Consider the following 24,629-nt stretch of genomic DNA (forward strand, 5'->3'; position numbering starts at 1 on the left):
TTTCTAGAAAAGAAGCTTGTCCTCTGTTGCACTTTGGAACAGTCATTCAGCTACCTGTATTTACTAAGGAGACTGTTAAAAGTTCAAGAAAAGAAACACCACAAGTCTGTTTTCCTGGTTGAAAGACAGAACTAGAGTACCTTGGAACAAGATACCAGGAAAGCATGGAACACAATTTTCTCCTAAATGCAGGTGGCAACCCCAACATTCGTAACCAAAAATAGAGCACAGGCAGTGACGGCAACATTCACAGGCACAAAAAATCCAGGGGACATCATTTCTTCATTTCTCTCTGATCCCAGGAATGCACTGTTTCACCATTCCGCAAGGATGTTTAAACAGTGATACAGACAGTGTCTCTCTGTGGAGCAGAGAATGTTTGTTTATCATGGACTAAAATAAAGCTATTTTCTCCCTCTAGGGCAATGATCGGCAGGCTTATGCCTCATTTTAAAGATTAGGGTTCCCTGAGCACGGGGTTTCTCAACTGTGTCATAAGCCTCGTGCACACTCATGTCCACCTGGATCCCTCTTTGCTGCCCCTGGGGCTTCAGGAGCAAAGGAGATTGATGCGAACATTAAGTGCATGCTGCTTGTTGTACCATCAATAGCCAAGTCCTACGTCTTTGTATTAGTCAGCTCAGGCTGCCACCTCAAAGTACCAAAGAGTGGGTGGCTTCAATGACAGACATTGATTTTCTTACAGTTCTGGAGGCTGCAAATCTGAGATCAGGGTGTCAGCATGGTCAGGTTCTAGGGAAGGCTGTCTTCCTGGCCTCATGTGTCAGAGAAAGAGAGAGAGAGAGATCTCTTCCTCTTCTGATAAGCCCATGGTCTTATTGGATATGGGCCCCCACCCTCATGACCTCACTAACCTTAATTACATCCTAAAGATCCTGTATCCAGATGTAGTCACATTGGAGTTACAACATACAAATTTTGGGAGCACACAATTCAGTCCATTGCATTATGCCCTAATTCAAGATCCTTAATTCAAATGTTCATCTCACTCAGACACATCCGGATTAATGTTTGGTCAAATGTTGGGCACCTTATAGCCCAGTCAAGTTGACACATTACATTAACCATCACAGTCCCTGATGTAGGAGTCTTGAGTCCTCTGCCAGCATTTGTGAAACTATGGCAGACTTAACTTGCCATATGGGAACCTAGGGTTAAGTTCTCAGATTCTTCATGGCTCTTAATGATCCTACCATGTCTACCTAACTGATATGCTACCTAACCAATATGCTACTGGGGAAGAGCAGAGGGCAATTACTAATAGCTCCATAAAGAATGAAGTGGCTGGGCCAAAGTGGAAATGATGCTAAGTTGCAGATGTGTCTGGTGATGAAAGTAAAGTCTGATGGATGCTATAAAGAGCAATATCGCATAGGAACTTGGAATGTTAGGTCCATGAATCAAGGAGGAGATGGCAAGAGTGAACATTGACACTGTAGGGATCAGTGAACTAAAATGAACGAGAATGGGTGAATTTAATTCGGATGACCATGAGATCTACTACGTGGGCAAGAATCCCTAAGAAGAAATGGAGTAGCCCTCACAGTCAACAAGAGTCCAAAATGCATTACTTGGGTGCAGTCTCAAAAATGACACAATGATCTCTGTTCATTTCCAAGGCAAACCATTCAACATCACCGTAATCCATGTCTATGCTCCAACCACTAATGCCAACGAAGCTGAAGTTAACTGGTTCTCTGAAGACCTACAAGACCTTCTAGAACTAACACCAAAAAAAAAGATATATCCTTTTCAACATAGGAGATTGGAATGAAAAGCTGATTTTAGGACTTTTCATTAAAAAGGGAGCTGTACGTATTTATTTTTTTTCCTTTGTGGTTTTAAAATATGAAAGAAGTTGGGAAGCATTGCAGAAATCCTTATAAGAAAAAGTTCAATTTTGTGTTTTCTCTAAGGTGTTCTAGCCTTTCCAAATTTTGTCATCAAAAATGCCAGCCCTCTTCCCGAAAATGCTTCTGAACACACATGGGTTGCCATGATCACTGTCTGTCTCACTCCACACTTCTCTGATTGGAGATCCAGTCAACATCAACGCGTTTGTGCTGTCTTGCAGACTTACATATCAGTGGGAAGTAAGTACACAGGCAAACTCTCATCACTTGGTACCACAAGCGTTCTAAAAGGAAACCATCACCATTTCCGTTCTTACCTTCCACTGTATCTTATTAACCTTGCACCTACTCTCTGGGATTCCATTATGTGTCAGATGCTCTAAAAATCCTTGTGGACATCAAGATGCACTTATCTCACAGTTACCTATCGAGGACCTCCTGAGACACAGGGCAAGGCAGTGGGGCTCTCATGGAATATGGTCCTTGCCTCCATGGTGTTTACTGGTTTGTAGAGAGATACTGTTTAAGTCAATACACACATGTAACATGGCGAGTATAATAGGAGTCATGGAGGACAGGCCCACAGGTCTGTGAGAGCACTTAAGTGGGACATTTGACTGAGTCAGGCTTCCCTGAGGAAGCATGAGAAATAATCTTCTAAATAGACGGAGAGAGAGAGAGAGAGGACTCCAGGTAGAGAGAACAACGCGTGCAAAGGCTCTGTGGCAAGAAAAAATACAGTGAAGAGAAGGGCCTGGGAGGTGGCTCAAGTGGCAGGAGCTGAATGGGGGAGTGGAGAGAGAGAGTAGATTATAAAGGAGGTGGGGGTAGGGGGCTAGATCCTGCAGGGTTTGTGAGCTGTCTTATCAAGTCTTACTTACCATCCAGTATAATAAAGCCAATATTCCCCTCTGGGGCAAAGTTCAAGCAGACTTACAAGATTATAAGACAAGCTCAAGATTCCTCAAATATGATGCAAACCCACTGCACACACAACATTCACCTGCCCCCCACCCCCACCCCGCATTGCTCCCATGGGACTTGAGAGCCCATAGGAAAGCATGAAGCACATGCTGTTTGCTGGGCTGGGGGTAATAAACACCTAAATAGCAATGTATGATTTCTACCAAACAGCCTTATGTTGGGGAAATCTGCATTGGCTCCAGGCTTTAAGAGATTCTGAAACCAAAAGAGAGAGTGCTGGGCTAAGTCACTTCAGTCGTGTCCAACTCTGTGTGACCCTATGGACTATAGCCCGCCAGGCTTCTCTGTCCCTGGGATTCTCTAGGCAAGAATACTGGAGTGGGTTATCATGCCCTTCTCCAAGGGCTCTTCCAGACCCAGGGACTGAACCTACAACTCTATGTCTTCTGCATTGGCAAGCAGGTTCTCTACCACCAGAGCCAGAAAACCAGTAGGGGGAAGACATGGCTAGATGGGCAGCTGTGGTGAACCAGGAAAGGCAGGATGAGATAGGGTAAGACTGCAGACTGTGGAGCCAAACTGCATGTGTTCAAATCCTGGTTTTGTATCGCTCTGAGCAAATGAATTAACTTGTCTGTTCTGATTTTTGTCATCTGTAAAATATGGATAAGAACAACAGCTGCCTCATGGGCAGTATTAAATCCATTAAGTGCTTGAACAGTGCCTGGTAGTCAGTCAGTTCTGTATCAGTATTAGTTATGCTTTTATAATGGTGATCCAGGCTAGATAGAGGTTGACACAAAGAGCTACTGACATAGAAATCCAAACTGAGAAAGCAAGGAGGAGGCTCTTTTAAGGTGTTAACATTCCTCCCAAAGAACTCGAGGAAAAGGGCACTGCATCAGAGGAACCATAGCTATTCTCCGCATAGGTTTTGTGATCTGAGAATGCTAGGTTTGCATTGCAGTACCTCCAGTTAATAGCAATATGACCTTGGGGAAGTTACTTGACTTTTCTGCACTTTTTCTATTCTGTACAAAGAGACTAATAATAATAACACCACCTCACTCAGGAGTTGGTAAGAAGATCGTACGAGATAATAAATGCAAAATGTTGTTTAGTGCTTGACCATAAGGAGCAATTTACACACTGGACGTGTTACTAAAATAAATATACTTCAACATTCAGCAACAGTGTGATTAAATTACAGAGAATAAAAAGCTATAAGAAAGGTGGTCATTTATCATAATTATGTCATAGACCAGCTCTAGATAGCTTTAGAAACATTTCAATCATGAAACAGTTTCATAGCATGAAAGTAAATCTACAGAGAAAGACACAACTAAATGAGTTAATATCTGTCTTGACAGTATCACTGTATAAGAAGGCATATACTGTTCTTTACAGGTTAAGCAAATCATTATCCTTTGTTGAACTTCCTTTCTTACAGAATATATACTTGTTTGGTTTGCAAAAGACTGAGCTTGGGAGGGGTAACTGGGCAGGCAGTCAAACCAAAAGAGAGGGGAAAAAATCCAGTGCCAAACTAATCTCCTGAAGAAACAATAGCAAAGCTTGAAGTGATCCGATTATATAGATACATCAATGAAGTGAGACAAGGTGTTCTCCAGTTATGTAATCTTCAAATTGCTACCTGTCATTGAGTAATCTAAGTGGGTCACATAGGCAGGATGGCAAAAGGAATTCAAGTTAGCCTTTGTGTGTGCACTTTCTGTTCTCTGGACAGGAGTAATCAACCAGAGGAACACTTAACCATCTTCCTGTCTTCTTCCATTGTGAAGTGTAAAGAATACCATTTGCATTTTTAAAAATTCAGCGAGTATTTGTTAAAGAGCCTAACACTGTGGAAGGAGCTAAGGAGTAAGAAGGACACAGTTGATGCCTCCATAGGGCTTCCAAGGCAAAGTGTACCACCCCATGAGGGCCAGCCTGAGCCGAGGGCTATGTTTCTTGGTTAAGAGAGTCCTTGAGAACAAGACTGTGCTTAACTGCAGCTTGAAAATACTATGCATCTTCAAATCAGGATAAAATATTAACTTACCAGGAAGCATCTGAGTGTGAGGAAAAGAAAACAGGTTTTAGAGTCAGGAAGACTTTATAGCTTTACATCTTAGCTCTTCCTAGCCATGTTCCCTTGGTCATCTAACTTCAGAGCCTCAGTTTCCTCTTTGGTAGAATAAGGATGTTAATAGCATTTGCTCCACAGAGTAACTGTGAGAACTGACAAGATAAAGTGTCCAGCCTGTGATAAGTGTTCAGCAGAGGAGTGGTGTCAAATAAGAATATATTACTGACGTCTCATGGTAGTCAGTAGCAGCAGCATGGTAGTGGGAGGAAAACATTTAGGTATTACTGCCAGAGGCGGAGTTGGTCAGTACAAGAGCTCCGGGGTACATTGACAAGGGTCAGGTCCAAGTCCTGCCTCTTTCAGTAGCATGACTTTCCGAGCTGTATATTATATAGTCCAAACTTCAGTTGCCTCGTCTGTGAAATGGGGATAATGATATTATCTTCCTCCTGAGTTTGTTTTGATGTTTAAATTATGTAAGAAGCTAAGAGCATTAAAAGTGCTCAATAAATGTTAGCCCTTGTTAGCATGAGGCTGCCAGGATAGTATGATGATCCTTTCTTCTGAGGGTTGGTTATTCGCTTACTGGGAAGGCAGACCCACTGGAAGCATAACATTGTGGTTAAAGAGTACGGACTTTGGTGCAAAAAAACCTGAGTTCACATCTTGCCTCTGTTCTTTGCTTGGTGACCTCTCTAAGCCTCAGTTACTTCATCTGTCCACTGGGTATACTAATAGTACCAATAACACTTTTTCTTCAGAGTTAAATGATTCAAATTAAATATTTGCAGCTGGTACAGAGTAAGTGCTCAGTACACTTAGCTATTAGTATTGCCTTAGAACCCATCATCATTACGGGTAAGGGGTTCATGGTTTAACACAGAATGTCCAAAGACACGTGGCCAACCTTTCCAGTGAGTTTTGCTACCCAAAAAAACCCCTTTTCCCCCTGTAACTTTACCAACAAGAAAAGCTTTTGAAACAAGAATTACCCAACCAACTCACACCATGCCAGACGTGGAAAGGACATGAACAACAGAACATACAAGGCTTTTATATGAGGGTGAAGGAACACAAGTTAGAGACCTAAAGGGTCGTGGTTGAAGTCTTGGGGCCATTTCTTACTGAACATGGATTTGAATCCAATTTTATTGTTTTTCAACTTTAGGGGATCCCTAAAGAGAGCAGTTCAAAAACCAGCATGAAACAACCATGGAAAATACAATAGGAGGCTCGGGGTGACTGAATGGGGGATGAAAAAAGACTCTTATGCTCATTTTTCTTCCATTTTGAGGTGCTAGGCAGTTTGGGCTAATGGTTAAGAACAGGAATTGAGTGTGAAATCAGATGGGGTCTGTATTTCTCTCTGTGAAAATGTGGCCAATCTGTTTAACCTCTACAAGCCTCAGTTTCTGCATGTGTAGGATGCACCCAATAATAGCACCCATAGCAAGGACAGAATGAGCTATTCGTAAAGTGCTTACCATATTAAAAAGCAGAGACATTACTTTGCTGACAAAGGTCTGTCTAGTCAAAGCATTGGTTTTTCCAGTAGTCATGTATGGTTGTGAGAGAGTTGGACTGTAGAGAAAGCTGAGCCCCCGAAGAATTGTTACTTTTAAACTGTGGTGTTGGAGAAGACTCTTAATAGTCCCTTGGACTGCAAGGAGATCCAATCAATCCATCCTAAAGGAAATCATTGGAAGGACTGATGTTGAAGCTGAAACTCCAATACTTTGGCTACCTGATATGAAGAATTGACTCATTGGAAAACACCCTGATGCTGGGAAAGATTGAAGGCGGAAGGAGAAGGGGATGACAGAGGAGGAGATGGTTGGATGGCATCACCGAGTTGATGGACATGAGTTTGAGCAAGCTCCAGGAGTTGGTGATGGACAGGGAAGCCAGCTGTGCTGCAGTCCATAGGTTCACAAAGAGTTGGACACGACTGAGCAACTTAACTGAACTGTAGGATAAACCATGACAAATTAGAGAAGGGATATGATCAACTTTGATATTTGAAAGAATAACGTGGGAAAGCAGGCTGGATGAAGGGGAAATCATTTAATACTACATATGTGAATTCTCTGTTCATGTAGGTTTTTTAAGAAATCAGATCACCTTGCTTCCACTTTTTAAGTATGAGATTTTTTTCTGTCTTTTTTAAAAATGCTGATTCATATTGTGGATTATCAATATAAAACATGCTGTGTACATCCTTAGGATGCCAGTCATTCACTCCATTATTCTGCATTTTAAAAAATATTATTCACCGCTGGAGTACCCAAGCTGGACTTTGAGATGGTGGCTCTGTACTCCCTGGTAATCTACGCCAAAGATAACAGACAGGCAACAGCATCACAAACCATTTTAATCCAGATTCAAGATGTGAATGAACCACCCATCTTCATGGGATCCCTTGCTCAGGGAGACCAAGGTACAGAGCTCTTCTTTTGGGAAAGGAAGGACCCTGTGGACACATGTATGTTGATGCCATGCCCTCTCATAGCATCATGGCTCTAAGAGTGATAGTGAGAATTATGATAACAAAAGTAATGATACATGGCTGCAGGAAAGGACAGGCATTAATAATCAGATACTAGTAATGTAATTAACTGTGTAATCTTGAGTTAGTTTCTCTTTCTAATCCTCAGTAAAATGGAAATACTAATTACCAATGATTTGGAGTGCTTAGCAATTAAAAGCACTCAGGAAATGTTCAATATCACTGTTGTCTAAATGTATCAACTCTACACCTGATACATGACAGACAGATAAATGGTGTCTACCATTATGATGATAATGATGAATGGGAATCACCCTATACAAACATCTGTACACAGTAAGCATAATGCATTCAGTTTTGTCTAAGATCTAGGATTGAATGAGGAGTTTCTGGCCTTATAATGGTGACACTCATTCAAGCACATCTATTTTACATTTTTTTGGCAGTTACTGAGATTTATATCCTAGAAGACACTGCCCCTGACACAGTCATTTACAGAGCGGTGGCTAAGGATCCAGAGGATGCTGTTTTGGAGGTAATTTATGGTTAGGGCAGAGACTGTCAGTACCTGGTAGTTTTATGTGCAACTACATTCACAAATAAAGCCATGGAGATAATCAGGTCAATTATATCCACAATTCAGGTTCTGGATATACCTATTGCGTCAATTATAAGGACACTGCAGGTGAAGATGATTCAAAACTGGGTTGTCTGGGCAATTACTTCCTTTCTGGGACATTCCACTCTGTGCATGCAGGTCCAGCCTAATCCTTACGTAACTTTTGAAAAAAGATGCCAAGCATTTTAGTTCATTCTTGGGGATTTTGGCTACACATACTGTTGACAAACACAACAACTTCCTGGCAGAATTGATTTCAAATGCTGTTTGAAAATGCTAAGCCTGGTCCTCAGGGTTGATAACAGCCCTAAGAATGCATTTATGTAGAATACGTATTCTCTAGAATATGTCTAGAGAGTGTGGGAGGGGGAGGAAACTGTGGATTTAGACCCTAGAGGCTTGGATTTAAGTCCCAGCTTTATTGCTGTAAGTCCTTTACCATGCTTGCTTCTATGTTTCAGCTGTAAAGTTGGAAAAAGGACATCTGCTTTGTTTTCTCTCATACTGCTTTCTCTCATATTGTAATGGACTTAAAAAGCAGTTTTTATATTGTGAAATATCTTGCAAATGACAGGATTTACATTTCAGTATGAATTTTTGATGCCATATAGACTGGTTATGGCAATCCACTGCAGTATTCTTGCCTGGAAAATCCCATGGACAGAGGAGCCTAGTGGGCTACAATCCATGGGGGTCACAAAGAGTCAGACAGGACTGAAGTGACTAAACCACCACCACCACCAGACTGGTTATGACATTATTCAGCTTTATCGTTTTTAGCTAATGGATCGACAGACAAGAATGTCACGGCGTTGAACTTTCCTAGTGGTCTAGTGGTTGCAGGAGGCACGTGATTCCTGGTTGGGGACTAAAATCCTGCATGCCTTGGTGCACCGAGGGGAGAAAAAAAAGAATATCATGGCCTTTAATTTTGAATGTTGTATTAGTTCTCCAAACTGGTGAAAAATTAGAGAATTGTCCATACTGATGCTGTACTTTCAACATTTACAATGTACTAGTGATATTACTATAGCGATTCCCTATGGCTCAGACGGTAAAGCGTCTGCCCGCAATGCGGGAGACCTGGGTTCAATCCTTGGGTTGGGAAGATCCCCTGGAGAAGGAAATGGCAACCCACTCCAGTAGTCTTGCCTAGAAAATTCCATGGATGGAGGAGCCTGGTGGGCTACAGTCCATGGGGTCACAAAGAGTCAGACACGACTGAGTGACTTTACGACTTCACGAGTGATACTACGGGGTCTTTATCCAAGGTGACTTGACTTTCATAAAATTGTCTTTAAACAATGGATGGCCACTAGTATCTGAGGCCTTGTCTGTGTGGTTTTTTAAGGTATTGAACACACACAAGTAATTACATGAATGAACACTGCTATTGTCAAGCATCCCCACACACGTTGTCTTCTCTTCCTCCCCAGAGCACAATACCACATCCAGGATGGCACTGGAAAGGTCACAGCTTCCTGTACAACATGCAATTAAGCCACCTAATCATGCATACTGCTCCAAATCAACATGTTCAAGATTATAGTATTGAATCCAGCACTGAGCTACTCCAACCACATGGGTATCAGATATCATATCACAATTGCTTCCTTGCTGTTCTCTATGACAGCTCACCCACCATGTTGACATTTTTAGGGTGGAAAACACATCACAGTTCCAATAGGGTTTAGCTGTGACTTTAATGTGCAACCACAATGACTTACTAGCCAATTAATGCAAGTAATTCATGTCAAAGGAAAGACTCCCAAAGGCTTGCTCATAGAGATTAAATGTTTCTGGTCCTGGCCCTATACTTTTCTCAGAAGAGAACTGGTTTCCTGGGCCATATTTGGAAGTCTCATGAAATGTTCTTTGTGAATTTTACCAAACATGGAATGACATTTCAGTATTGATACCGGCTGTGGAAACTTACATTTAGATCCACTCCTACACACATCCTTCTAACACAGGAGATCAGACCAGATGTGTTATTCAAGTATTCATGATTGGGCAACAACTTTCTTTTGTATTTGACTTCACGTTGATGCAGAGAAAAACTGGTTGCCATCTGGGAAAGAGCTCACCACTGCTTTGGAGTCTGATGTAGGATGATGATAATGAAGACATGGATAACTGTTAAGGGACTTCCCTGGTGGTCCAGTGGCTAAGAATCCACCTGCCAATGCAGGGTATATGGGTTCAGTTCCTAGTCCAGGAAAACCCCACATGCCATGGAGCAACTAAATGTGTGCCCCAACTGCTGAGCAACTGGAGAGTAGCCCCGGCTCGCCACAACTAGAGCAAGCCTGTGGACAGCAATGAAAATCAACATAGCCAAAAATAAAAGAAGTAAATGCATTTTAAAAATTATGCTTAGAAAAACAACTGTTTTTACTGGATGATAGGCACACACCTATCATTGAATCCCTATATTAATCACTGAAGTAGAAGCTATTGCCTACAATGATATTAAGTAATGGATCAATAAACTAATGTATTATGCCTTTAATTTACAGATGAAGCCCATTAGGCTAATAGGATTAAACAATTTGCCTGAAAAACAATTAGTGTACTTGAAATTCAAACTCATGTTCCTTTTGCTCTAAAGCCAGGGTGTTTCTTCTCATACAACCAAAACCTGACCAAAGTGTATTCCATAAAACACAAGTCCCACCAGATGCTCCAAGAGAAACATAAAAAATTCTATGATTAAATGATTTGGGGAAATGATGTTTGCTCATCTCTTCTGAATTCACAACACCCAGCATATTAAATTCCCTTAGGAGTTCTCTAATAGAGAGATGTTTGTTTAATCAGATTTGTTATAATTGTTTGTTCATAGCACTTTTTATATGAAATGTAACACCTGTTAACATTTCATGTAATGCATAACTAGTATGCCACAGGGTAGAAAGATTATACTAGCTCCTGCTGGTATATTGATAAAACTGGACATATATCTCTGGCATTGTTACAATGATGAAAGATTAAATTTCAGATGAAGTCCTGGCCCATAATAAATAATATACCAAAAATTGATTTTATCCTTAAATAGCCCATTAATTTCCAGGACTAAGATTTTTCATGCTTGACCACGAATGTTACTGTACATGTTCAAAGATCCTGGAAACTCTGGTTCATGTGTTATTCTTAGAGAAAGAAAAAGTTAAATTTCTTATCCTGAACAAGCTGAAAATCAAAGACTTTACTTACCATGAGGACAAACCAGTCCTCCAAAATCCGGACAGATAGAGAGTCACAGCCAAGTTCTGCTTACTTGGAGCAGAAACTGCTAGAAGTCTAAGCAGGTATAAAGATGTACCATGGTAATTTTGATGAACTGCTGGAGGTTGAATGTGAAGTACTTTGAGACAAAGTGCTGGGTGCCACAGTCTTAGGGGAATCCCATATTTTCATAGCTTTTACCACCAGGAACTCACAAGTATTCACAGTGAAGATTCCAAAAAGATTGCCCTGTGTCTTGGGGAGAATGAGAGAAAGAAGAGAATCTTTGTGAAACAAACCCAGAACTTTCTCCTAACAAAGCCTATGCTCTTGGGGAAAAGACTTTTTCTGAACCTTACCTCATCTGGGATACAAACACCCACACACATGCTCCTATGTAAATCATATTCAAGGTTTAGAAACCTAAAGACAAAATCTTGAGAGATGCTTAGGGAAATAAACCATCATAGCTCTAGAGGAACAAGGATAAGAAATAAAGCAGGCTTCTCGTTAGAAACCATGCAAACAAAAAAGAGAGTAGAATAATTTTAAAAATTGAAAGAAAAATATCAAGAAGTCTGCATTCTTTGAAATTATCCTTCCAAAACTAGGGAGGAATAAAGACTTTTTCAGCCTAACACAAACTGAGGAAATGAATCACCAGCATACCCGACCTGCAAGAAATGTTAAAGTTCATCAGCAAGAGGGTAAATAAGGTAGGTAAAAACTCAGATCTGCATCCCGAAAGGAAGAGCACAAGAGAAGAAACACTTAAAGTAGTTTTTACTTTTAATTGACATAAAAATAATTCTATTTAATAGTAACAATGTAGTAGAAGATTATAGTATATCGTTAAGTGAAATGAATATCAGTGATACCACAAGTAGGAAAAGAGAGGAATTGGGACTGTTCTATTATACACTATCTATACTGTTACTGCTATACTCTCTAAAAAGCAACATAGTGTTATTTGAAGCTACCTTTAGATTAGTCAAAAATGTACACTGAAAACTCTTAGGCAACAACAAAAAAACTAAGAAGAAATAAAACTGATATGCTACTAGAGGAGACAAAATGGAATTATATAAAATATTCAATTCAATTAAAGAGGGGGAAAAAGGTTGCAATGAACAGAAAATAGTTACAAATGTGGGAGATATTAATTCAACTAAAACAAATGGTCTGAATGCATCAATTCAAAGACACAGATTGTCAGAGTAGATTAAAAAAAAAAGGTCCAGCTATTAATATATGATGTCTGAAAGAAACATACTTTAAACATAAAAACTCAAAAATAGGCTAACAGTAAAAGGAATGGGAAAAAGATACCATATTGACATCAATCCCTGTAAAGCCGGAGTGAAAAAAAAGTGAAAGTGTTAGTCGCTCAGTTATGTCTGACTCTTTGCGACCCCATGGACTGTAGCCCGCAGGCTCCTCTGTCCATAGAGTTATCCAGGCAAGAATACTGGAGTGGGTTGCCATTCCTTCCTCCAGGGAATCTTCCTGATTCAGGGTTTGAATTCAGGTCTCCTGCGATGCAGGGCAGGCAGATTCTTTACCACCTGATCCACCAGGAAAGCTGGAGCAGCTATATTAATTTCAAACAGGAAATGGGGAGTAGGCATCTATGGAATGTCCATAAAGGGCAACTCAGCCATATTTAGGGTCTGTCTAGGGATGATTAAAAACATGACTGCAGATAGAAGATGCCCCTTCTTCCCCACCCCACAGTAATGAGATCCCTGGGTGACTTGAAGCTGACCTACTCCTCACCTCAGAGGTCTTTCCAATGCTTTCCTGGGTTTCAGGTCTACCCCAACTCTCCATGTCATCCCAGCCAAATTACCACTCCTCCATCTACCTTAACATTCCTGGTTCCATGGTGATGGGACTAGTGGTGGTAAGAGGGTTGCACGTGGCTTTCTCTATTGTTAATACACTGAAAGGCAGTTTTAGACATCTGTGTAGAGTATACCAATTTAATTCTGCCTTAAGAATCCTACTTTCTGGGACAGTTGACTGTCATGAATAAGAAGCGTGTTGGGGAGGAAGAGTTATCTTGCTCAATATGTATTCAGTCTTTTCCTGTCTTCAAGAACGTACTCCCTCATACTTGCTTTTCAAAGTAGCTTGTTATGCCTTGTCTATCAAAACAGTTAATTAGCACCTTGTAAAAATATGTCCTGGCTTTGTGGACAAGCAACCATGGGACCATAGGTGAGATGAGTGAAGGGTTAAGGGTGAGATATTGGGACTATTTTCATGACATAAGATTTAATCACTCTATGTGAATGTAAAATATATCATTCAAGATATGCCAGTGGTGAATGGAATTGATTCCTTAATTTCTCTTTCTGATTTTTCATTGTTAGTATATATAAATGCAAGTGATTTCTGGGTATTGAGTTTGTATCCTACAATTCTGTTAAATTCACTGATTAGCTCTAGTAATTTTCTGATACTATCTTTAGGGTTTTCTATGTACAGTATTATGTCACCTGCAAACAGTGAGAGCTTTACTTCTTCTTTTCTGAACTGGATTCCTTTTATTTCTTTTTCTTCCCTGATTGCTGTAGCTAGAACTTCCAGAACTATGTTGAATAATAGTGGTGAAAGTGGACACCCTTGTCTTGTTCCTAATCTTAGGAGGAATGCTTTCAGTTTCTCACCATGAGAATAATGTTTGCTGTAGGCTTATTATATATGGCCTCTACTATGTTCAGGTAGGTTCCTTCTATGCCCATTTTTTGAAGAGTTTTAATCATAAATGGGTGCTGAATTTTGTCAAAGGCTTTTTCTGCATCTATGAGATTATTATATGGTTTTTCTCTTTCAGTTTGTTCATATGGTGTACCACATTGATTGATTTGTGTATATTGAAGAATTCTTTCATTCCTGGAATAAACCCAACTTGATCATGGTCTGTGAGCTTTTTGATGTGTTGCTGAATTCTGTTTGCTAAAATTTTGTTGAGCACATTCACCATTGCAACAAAAAGAATTGAATATCTAGGAATAAACTTACCTAAGGAGACAAAAGAACTGTACACAGAAAATTATAATACACTGATGAAATAAATCAAAGATGACATAAACAGATGGAGAGATATTCCATGTTCCTGGGTAAGAAGAATCAATATTGTGAAAATGACTGTATTACCAAACACAATCTACACATTCAATGTGATCCCTATCACATTACCAGTGGCATTTTCCACAGAACTAGAACAAAAATTTTCACAATTCATATGGAAACACAAAAGACCCCAAATAGACAAAGCAGTCTTGAAAAAGAAGTATGGAGCTGGAGGAATCAACCTTCCTGATTTCAGATTATACTACAAAGCTACAGTCATCAAGATAGTACAGTACTGGCACAAAAACAGAAATATAGATCAATGGAACAAGGTAGAAAGCCCAGAAATAAACCCATGCACCTATGGGTACCTTATTTTTGACAAAGGAGGCAAGAATATACAATAGGGCAAAGACAGCGTCTTCAGTAAATGATGCTGGGAAAACTGGACAGCTACATGTAAAAGGCATTCCAAAGTTAATAACAACTCTTAGAATACAGATCTTAAATATATATTGTCATTTCATTAGTAAACTTTTATTTTCTTTTGGGCATTATGTAATAGAGTAAGAAAAGGATCAGCTAACATAAACCAGCATTCTGATAACTTGCTGGGAAGATTTTTTAAAAATTCCAATAAAGAATAATTTCTGGATGTTTCACGGTAACCCTTGAAAGATAAAATATATACCACTTAATGATAAATAGAAGTCTGTTTCTATGGTTTTGTTATTTTTCCCTCTTTGATAAAACATGTGCAATGAACCATTGTAAGCCACAGATTTTATCTGGAAATAAGCAATATTTTTCATTCAGTCAAGTGTATTGACTGAAAGCTGATGATGATCAGATTTTTATGATAGATATTTGGATATTCTAAGAGGCATAATTAGTGATGGAATTATCAAAAGATGCAACAATTATACTGCAGTCGAGTTTATAATTATGAACCTAAGGATTTTAATTATATACTCCTATTTTATAACTCAGCTGTAAAAACAAACATTCAAGAGGAGAAAAAGATGAGCCTATTGAGTGAGAAACCAGAATATGTAAATTTTGCTTTATAATTTGGGGTGGCAATTAGGCTTTTAATGGCTTGTTTTTAAGTATAATTATTTTAGGGAAAAGGCCCATGTTTCCTTTGAATGGCATCACTTTCAACTTTTTAAGTTTCATGTGTGTGGAAGGAGGGCACACATCTAATAGGTAGGGTAGCTCCTAAGGGGAAAGGGTGGCTGTTGTTTTGGAAGCAGGAGGAACTCTAAAACCTGCCATGGTTCTTGTCAAAAGCTTGGGGAAGGGACACCATGGCAGGAGCCAGCACCTGAGAATCTCTAATTTACGACTATTGAAGGCAATGGCACCCCACTCTAGTACTCTTGCCTGGAAAATCCCATGGATGGAGGAGCCTGGTAGGCTGCAGTCCATGGGGTGGCACAGAGTCAGACACGACTGAAGTGACTTAGCAGCAGTAGCAGTAGCACAGAACAAAAAGCTGCTATACTGAAATCCAACAAAACAAGATAAAACAACAACAACCAAAAAACCCTCTTGCTGTTCATATTTGAAAAGTTAACCAGAAATTATCATCACTTTATCTGGATAATGGCTGTTCTATACAGATCTCAGCCCAAATTCATTAAAATGGAAATCCTTTTGCACCTAATAGAAAAACTAACTTTTTCTGGCTGCTCGAAGTCAATTATTAAGATAGCAAGGGAATGACTGACTTTTGCATAATTGGTTTGTGGTAGTATAGATGTATCAGTACTCATATTATCTGCATTTGTGTCTTTTTTATATATAAACAGGCAGTGGCTGTTCTTGATTCATGAGGACTCTCAAAAATTTTGCAGGATAACTTGACAAATTCATTTTATTGCTTTAAAATTTTCATTTCATTGTGCGAGAACACTTAATGTGAGATCTACTCTCTTAATGGACTTTCAAGTGTACAATACAATATCATTAACTATAGACACAAGGGTGTATAGCACCTTTCTAGAACTTATCTTGTATGACTGAAGTTTTAAAACTGTGGAATAACAACTCTTCATTTTCCACTCCTGCCCATCTCTGGTAACCACCACCCCGCTCTCTGCTTTTATGAGTTTGATTAGATACCCAATAGGAATCATGCAGTGTTTTTCCTTCTGTGACTGGCTAATTTCACTTAGCATCATGCCTTTGGGTTATATCTATGTTGTTGTATACTGCCAGATTTTCTTCTTTTAAAAGATTAAATTATTTTCCTTTATATGTATATAGCACATTTTCTTTATCTGTTAGTGGACATTTAGCTTATTTCTATATCTCAGCTATTGTGAATAATGCTGCCGTTTGAGAGTGATGATATCTCTTTGATATCTTGATTTCAGTTTTACAGATTCAGTGGAATCACTATCAAAATCTCAGTGGTACTTTTTATAAAAAAATAATTCTAAAATTTCATAGGGAACCACAAAAGACCAGGAACTGCCAAAACAATCTTGAGAAGGAAAAATGAAGCTACAAGTATCTCACTTCTTCATTTCAAAATTCATTACAAAGAAAATTAAAATAACATGGTACTACATAAACATCAATGTGTAGACCAATAAAATAGAACAGACAGCCCAGAAGTAAATCTATTCATAGTCAGCTGAGATTCAACAGGAGTACCAAGAATACACAACAGGGAAAGAAAGGCTTCCTCAACAAATGATGCTGGGAAAAAATGAAACTGGACTCTTACAGCATACACAAAAATCAACTCAAAACTGATTAAAGACTTAAATGTAAACTCAAATGGTAAAACTCCTACAAGAGAACATAGTAGAAAAGTTTCATGACATTGATCTTAGCAATGATTTCATAGATGTGACACCAAAAACATAAGCAACAAAAGCAAAAATAGACAATGAGGACTACATCAAGATAAAAATAAAAATCTGCACAGCAAAGGAAACAAAGTGAAAAGGCAGCCTATGGAATGGGAGTAAACATTTGCAAACTACATACCTGATAAGTGGTGAATCTCCAAAACATATATGGAACTTCTACAACTCAATAGCAAAAACCCCCTAATAATGCAATTTAAAAATGGGCTAAGTACTTGAACAGACATCTCTCCAAAAAAGACATATAAATGGCCAAAAGATGTTGAACAAAATGCTCAATGTCACCAATGATCAGGGAAATGCAAATCAAAATCATAATCAATTATCACCTAATAATAGTCAAGGTGGCTATTTTTAAAACAAAACACCCAAGACAACAAGGGCTGGCAAGGATGCAGAGAAACTGAAAAGCTTGTACGCTGTTGATGGGAACGCACAATGATATGGTCATTATGCGAAACAGTTCAGGAGCTCCTCAAAATATTAAAAGTAAACTACCATATGATTTAGCCATCTCACTTCAGGGTATATATCCAAAACATTTATTTCTGAGTTGGTCTAATGACCTGGTCTTTAATCCTAACTTAAAATTCACTTCTTTGTGACACCAAGAGAAAGGGGGAAAAGAATTAAATCCTACATTATGAGATTCTTGTCAAGTTCTTGTATATGATGAAATATTTAGTTTAGGCGTATACTAAATGAATTTGAGGCAATTATCTGGGTTATTCAAGCTAAAGAATAATTTTACTTATATAATCGGGGAAAAGTGATTTTAAGAGAAGTTTTAATTACCTAGAAAAAGTCTGTAGTTCTCCACATTAAGGACAGATGTTTGGAGAAAACCACCATCATATCTTTAATAAATATTCTTTGGGAGTATTTTGTAATTATACCACTTGCACCATTCTCCAGAAGATGGCATGCAACTTTTTAACATACTTTAGCCAGTAGTTTTGGTTTTGCGAAATGATCTTGTAACAAGCAATAACAACGAATCACATTACAGAATAAGTTTTCTTTTCTTTTTTTTTTTTCCGCTTTACAAATTGCAAATATAAACATTCAAACAATGTTTTCTATAACTAAAGACCATTCCCTTTCAAAGATATGCATGAATAGAAATCAATATCTTAAGTCTATGGGCTTCCCTGGTGGCTCACTGGTAAAGAACCTGTCTGCCCACGTGGGAATCGCGGATTCAGTCCCTGGGTTGGGAAGATCCTCTGGAGAAGGAAATGGCAACCCACTCTAGTATTCTTTCCTGGGAAATCCCATGGACCTCTGAGGGGGTACATTCCACGGAGGCACAAACAGTCGAACACGACCGAGGCACCTTAGCTCAGAGCATGTGTAAAAGGCAAACGAAGTTCTGACTATGACTAGCCTATTCAAAGTTCACACTGTATTGAAGGTTCAAGACAAGAGAAAACAAACAAAAGTGTTCTGCTATTCATGTTTGAAAAGTAAGAAAGGAATTTTTATCAGAGTAAGAAAGGAATTATGAATAAAATATTTCATTTTTGGAGAATTTATTTCATTATTTTGAAGTATGCCTGGGACATTTCCTGGGACAACTGGGAAGCAGCATGTTGATTTATCTGAATATTACTGTGGTTCTTTACCTTTGTGGAAATCATATGGGCACTTGGGATGCCAGGTTCTCTTCTCAGATTAAATTAGAATCTCTGGAGGTGGGATCTAGGAATCAGCATTTTTTAAAAACCCATCCAGGCATTGCAGTGATACTTCAGACGCCAAAGTTCTCTGGGAGTACCTACTGTGGAGGGACTTCCCTGCTGGCCCAGTGGCTAAGACTGTTCTCCCAATGCAGGGGGCCTGGGTTTGATCCCTGGACAGGGAACTAGACCCCACAAGGGGCAACTAAGGGTTCACATGCCACAACTAAAACTCCTGTGTGCCACAGATGAGATGGGTGCAGCACATGAAATAAAAATTTTAATATTTTTTAAAAGTAAGCAAAACCATTAAAACATTTTTTTAAGTAACTACTGTAATTGTGTACTCATTTGCTTGTGGCAGGCATCACTCATCAAATATGGCACTTTTCCAACCAGAGTTCACAGTCTTAAAAATGCTCTGGGAAGCTCTTGCCAATCAATTCAGAGTTGATATGAATCCTACTTGATATCACAGTTATCAAAGGATATGTGACAGAGTGAGTTGTTCCGTCGAAGGAGATGGGTTTCTTAATGTGGTAACTAACTCCACTGTCTAGCATGAGTCAGCCAAACAACTGTTTTCAGCTACTTGTAACAAAGGACATTTCAGAGACTGTAGGGCATAATATCCATACACTTAGCATATCTCCTTGGAAACCTTGTACCTCTTCTGCCTGATGCTCTACAGCTTCTGCCAACTTCAACGTGCTTTTGCTTCCTTCCACACGAGGAGGACTGTCCTTGGACTGTTCTTGCACTTCAAAGGGCTGAAAGTGCCTGGAAATTTCCATCTCCCTGGGGTAATCCTTAACCACAGAACGAGAGGGAGAGAGAGCAGGAAAACTCCATCTCCCTTTCTTGGAGAGGGTAAAGCTCAGGGGTGTGAGGTCCCCTCAGGAGCTCCCACCGGGGATCAGCCTGAGACTGCCTCTGTGGGCTTTGGAGGGAGCAATTTGCTTGGCTTCCTCGCCTTCTCTCTTCTGTTTCCCTCACTTCCACCTTAGTTTTCCTGGAGTACTTAGTTAATAAATCTCTGGCTCAGAAATCTTCATACTGAGTCAGTTTTGGGGGAATCCCTGCAACAGAGGCTGAAACCTAAGACCTCTAGGCTCTAAGAGCAGCTCTATAAACCAGGCTTTGCATCATGCAGAGTTAGCCCAGCTGGTGGAAACATGTGAAAGAGTTTGGTGGTAACTAACTCTGCTTTCTGGCACAAGTCAACCCAACAACTGTTTTCAGCTACTGTAACAAGGGAAGATTTAGAGACAAATACGAGATAATCCTAAAGGAAATCAACCCTGAATATTCACTGGAAGGACTGATGCTGAAGCTGAAGCTCCAATACTTTGGCTATCTGATGAGAAGAGCCAACTCATTGGAAAAAGACCCTGATGCTGGTAAAGATAGAGGGCAGGAAGAGAAGGGGGAGACTGAAGATGAGACGGTTGGATGGCATCATGGACTCAATGGACATGAGTTTGAGGAAACTCCAGGAGATAATGAAGAACAGGGGTGTTGTCTGGCATGATGCAGTTCATGGGGCTGCAGAGTCGGACATGACTTAGCAACTAGACAACAACAACAAGATAATATTCCTGATCTTCCCAGATCCCCTTGGAAAACTTTGTATCTTTCAGTCTATGAAAAAGGTGGGACCTGAATAGACTACTGATGTGTGAGAAGAGATAGGGTGTGCTGTATCAATGTGTCGCACAGTGAAGTTATCCGAAGAGTTTTGTATAATGTAGATGCCAAGGTGACGCCCCTAGTGATCGTAATTTCATTAGTCTGGGATGTGGTCTGGACGTTGGCATGTTTCAAGCTCCCCACGTGAATCTACTGTACAGCCTAAAAGAACCAGCTTCAGAGTACCAAAAATTCCCTCTGGTCAGCCTACTTTAAATTCACATTTCCAGGCTTCCCTGCCCCAAGTATTCTGAAACAAGTACGTCTGTGTATCTAATAAACAATTATGGAAATTTCATCTGTATATAAAAGTAGAAAGAACAGTGTAATGAATACTCACTGAATCTTTGCTTCAATAATTGACTCATGGATGGAGGTTCTTAATGTCTAGGTGCTCTCTAAGCCACAGGTTGAGAAACATTGCAGATTGGTTGTCAAGTTAGCTTTTCAGATGCTGTGACTGCTACCAGGTATATAATAAATACCTAGCTAAGTCCACTGGGAATGTCTGATTTGGTCAGGGATGGCAGATCAGTTTCAACTTGCATACCCTCTCTGATGGATAAGAAGGATTCTGAGGCAGTCTAGGTTCAGCCGGCAAAGACACTATGATTAGTGCTTGATTAAAGGTCTTTAATCTTTAGCTAGCCACTGAGACAGTGTATTATACATGGTTAATACGCTTTATTTTAAAAAGAATGAGGGTGCTAACTGCCAAATATAACTATATAGGTAGCAAACTATGCCCATTGTTTATAAGAGTGAATGTAGCAGAATGCTCTAATAGGATTAAAATGCAGGGTCATCTCAGGTGACTAGGGGTAAAGAACCCACCTGCCAATGCAGGAGACGTAAGAGACGTGGGTTTGATCCCTGGGTTGGGGAGATCCCCTGGAGGAGGGCATGGCAACCCACTCTAATATTCTTGCCTGGAGAATCCCATGGGCAGAGGAGCCTGGTGGGCTACAGTCCACAGGGTTGCAAAGAGTCAGACACATCTGAAGCGACTAACACACATACTAACATAATTAATGTTTAGTCTAGATCCGTGTTTATAGTTTGAAAGTACTTTCCTGAAAATGTCTCTCTCATATAGAAAGGTTTCCCAGGTGATCTGTGATTAGCCAGGATTTGTGCTTTAAGAACATCGAGAATATCTTGTTATGTAGAAAATATTTATCACAGATCATACTTGTGTACTCATTTCATTCAAGAAAGTATCAGCTTAGGACAAACTACCAAATTAGTCTTTCAGCAAAGAGCTCAGATTCTAATGTCAGACAGCCTAGGTGGATGTTTAGGCTTTACTATGTTCTGGCTTTGTGACCTTTGGCAAATCTCACCCTCTCTGTGCCTCAGTTGATTTGTAATGAGGTTAATAATAGGACCTACCTCAGGGTGATTCTGAAGATTAGATAAGGTCATACATTATCTAATGTGGTGGCTCAGAGGTTAAAGCGTCTGCCTACAATGCAGGAGACCTGGGTTCGATCCCTGGGTTGGGAAGATCCCCTGGAGAAGGAAATGGCAACCCACTCCAGTATTCTTGCTTTGAGAATCCCATGGACAGAGGAGCCTGGTGGGCTATAGTCCACGGGGTCCCAAAGAGTTGGACACAACTGAGCGACTTCACTTTCACTGCTGGGTGATTCTAAAGATTAGATAAGGTCATACCTGCAAAGGCCTTAAAACAGTGCTTGACAGATAGTATTCAATAATAGATAATGTTAGAATTCTTCTTTGATAATAAACTCTTTGAGCTTTTCTCTTATCTTTCTGCCTACTCTGATTTTCTATCCCTGCTCATCTTCCTTCAGCCCACTCCAGTACTCTTGCTTGGAAAATCCCATGGACGGAGGAGCCTGGTAGGCTGCAGTCCATGGGGTCACTAAGAGTTGGACACGACTGAGCGACTTCACTTTCACTTTTCACTTTCCTGCATTGGAGAAGGAAATGGCAACCCACTCCAGTGTTCTCGCCTGGAGAATCCCAGGGATGGGGGAGCCTGTTGGGCTGCCGTCTACGGGGTCGCACAGAGTCGGACACGACTGAAGTGACTTAGCAGTAGCAGCATCTTCCTTCTGTTAGATCTTCCAATGTTTTTCTGGGCTTCATCTTAGTTTTCCCTTGCCCTTGTTCCTTTCCCCCCCTTATTTCCCTTTAAACAGTAACACTGAGCTGTTGCCATTCATTTGCTAAGTCGAGTCCAACTCTTTGTGACCCCATGGACTGCAGCATGCTAGGCTTCCCTGTCCTTCACTATCTCCAAGAGCTTGCTCAAACTCAGGTCCACTGAGTCGATGATGCCATCCAACCATCTCATCCTCTGTCTCCCCCTTCTTCTCCTGCCCAGAATCTATCCAACTTCAGGGTCTTTTCCAAAGAGGTGGCTCTTCATACCAGGTGGCCAAAGTATTGGAGTTTTGGCTTCAGCATCAGTCCTTCCAATGAATATTCAGGGTTGATTTCCTTTAGGATTGACTGGTTTGATCTCTTCGCTGTCCAAGGTCTTTCAAGAGTCTTCTCCGGCAGCACAGTTTGAAAGCATCAATTCTTCGGGGTTCAGCATTCTAGTCCAACTGTACTGTCACTGTATCTTCATCTGTGTAAACGCTCTAAATCCCCCCCCTAAATATTTAAAAACAAGTTTAAATATAATGCTTTTTAAAAAGATTTTGTTGTTGTGGACCATTTTTAAAGTCTTCATTGAATTTTTTACCATACTGTTTACATACCATTTCATGTTTTGATTTTTTGGCCACAATGCATGTGGGATCTAAGCTCCCTGACCAGGGATAGCAAGTGCAACCCCTGCATTGGAAGGCAAAGCCTTAAGCACTGGACCACCAGGGAAGTCTCAATGGAAGACAGGCAGTATAAAATGATGGTCTGAAGTCAGAAAGATGTGGGCTTGAGGTTCAGGTTAACCATGGACTATGGTTATATGTTCGTGGATCATTTCCTCGACATTTGTACGCCTCAGCTTCCTCATCTGTAAGATGGGGCTGAGAAGAGTACCAATCTCTTAGCATCATTTTAAGGATTAAATGAGACAGTCCACGGAAAAAGGCTAAGCACAGAATCTGAGTCAGAGTAGAGGGTAGCCCTCACTGTTGTTTCCATGAACACGGAGAAATCCAGAAGAACCCTGTCACTGCTCTTGAAGCATGGAAGCCCTAATTCTCCTTGCTGGGTTTGGCCTGAAGTCTGGGCTCTGACATTTCTGATTCCCAAGCATCTCTGAAAGCAAATAGTCACGAACAAGCCTTTCAGAGAAGAGAATAAAGTGGATTTGGAAGCTAAGTCCACCCAGAAAGACATAAAACTCCCCTTGCCACACTTCCCCCTGTGAGCTGTTGAAATAATTCTCAACTTAGGAGTGAGGCTACCATTGTTATTCTTATAGCCAAGATACTTCTTTACTAGTTGATGGTGTTATTACAGATAAAATGGGGAGAAATGAATCTAAGTTGCCTGGTCCCACAGAGAGTTAATTTCTCATCCCTTGGACTGCCTTCCTGTTCTGGGGATCATTCATTTAGGCGGTTTTCCCAGTGATGGCCCTGGCTGCTTAGCAACCATCAGCTCCAACCTTCTCTGAACAGCGGCAGGAGTTGTTCATATCAGTGCCATCAATTTTTTTAAAGACTATCTCATTTTATGAAAAATTAAACCTCATAAAAATGCAGCTTCCCAATATATGTTGTTCCCAAACAGTGGCTGACAACTCTAATACAGAAACTGAATTGAGAACTGCAAATTCTTGAGTGGTTAGGCACATAAATGTAGGTGTATTTTAAAAAATCATATATTTTTAAAATATATAACCAGTGCTTTTGAGCACCCTCAAGTAATGTAACCACCAGCCGTCCTTCGTCCTCCCACCATGAAATGGGCATCATTATCCCTGTGTTTGCCCTAAAAGTAGATAGGTGATGGATTCTTCTGCAGTTCCTGAATGCTAATTTCTACCACATTGTTCTACAGCAAAAGCAGAACTCAATTCTATCTTATTTATGTGTGTAGAAATGGATGGTATGAATTTAAATTAATCAGAACAC

At 40.0% G+C, this 24,629-nt stretch overlaps 1 protein-coding gene across 1 annotated transcript in view; it reads right to left on the minus strand.

Moving 5' to 3' along the window:
* The window catches only part of C22H3orf49 (chromosome 22 C3orf49 homolog), a 144,702-nt gene that overhangs the window by 23,338 nt on the left and 96,735 nt on the right, over positions 1–24,629 (minus strand). Inside the window, 1 exon segment of the mRNA XM_070776391.1 lies at positions 11,338–11,495. The gene's annotated coding sequence lies outside the window, so the exon portion shown is untranslated.

Source organism: Bos indicus, chromosome 22 (assembly GCF_029378745.1).
Source record: "Bos indicus isolate NIAB-ARS_2022 breed Sahiwal x Tharparkar chromosome 22, NIAB-ARS_B.indTharparkar_mat_pri_1.0, whole genome shotgun sequence".
NCBI classification, from domain to species: domain Eukaryota; kingdom Metazoa; phylum Chordata; class Mammalia; order Artiodactyla; family Bovidae; genus Bos; species Bos indicus.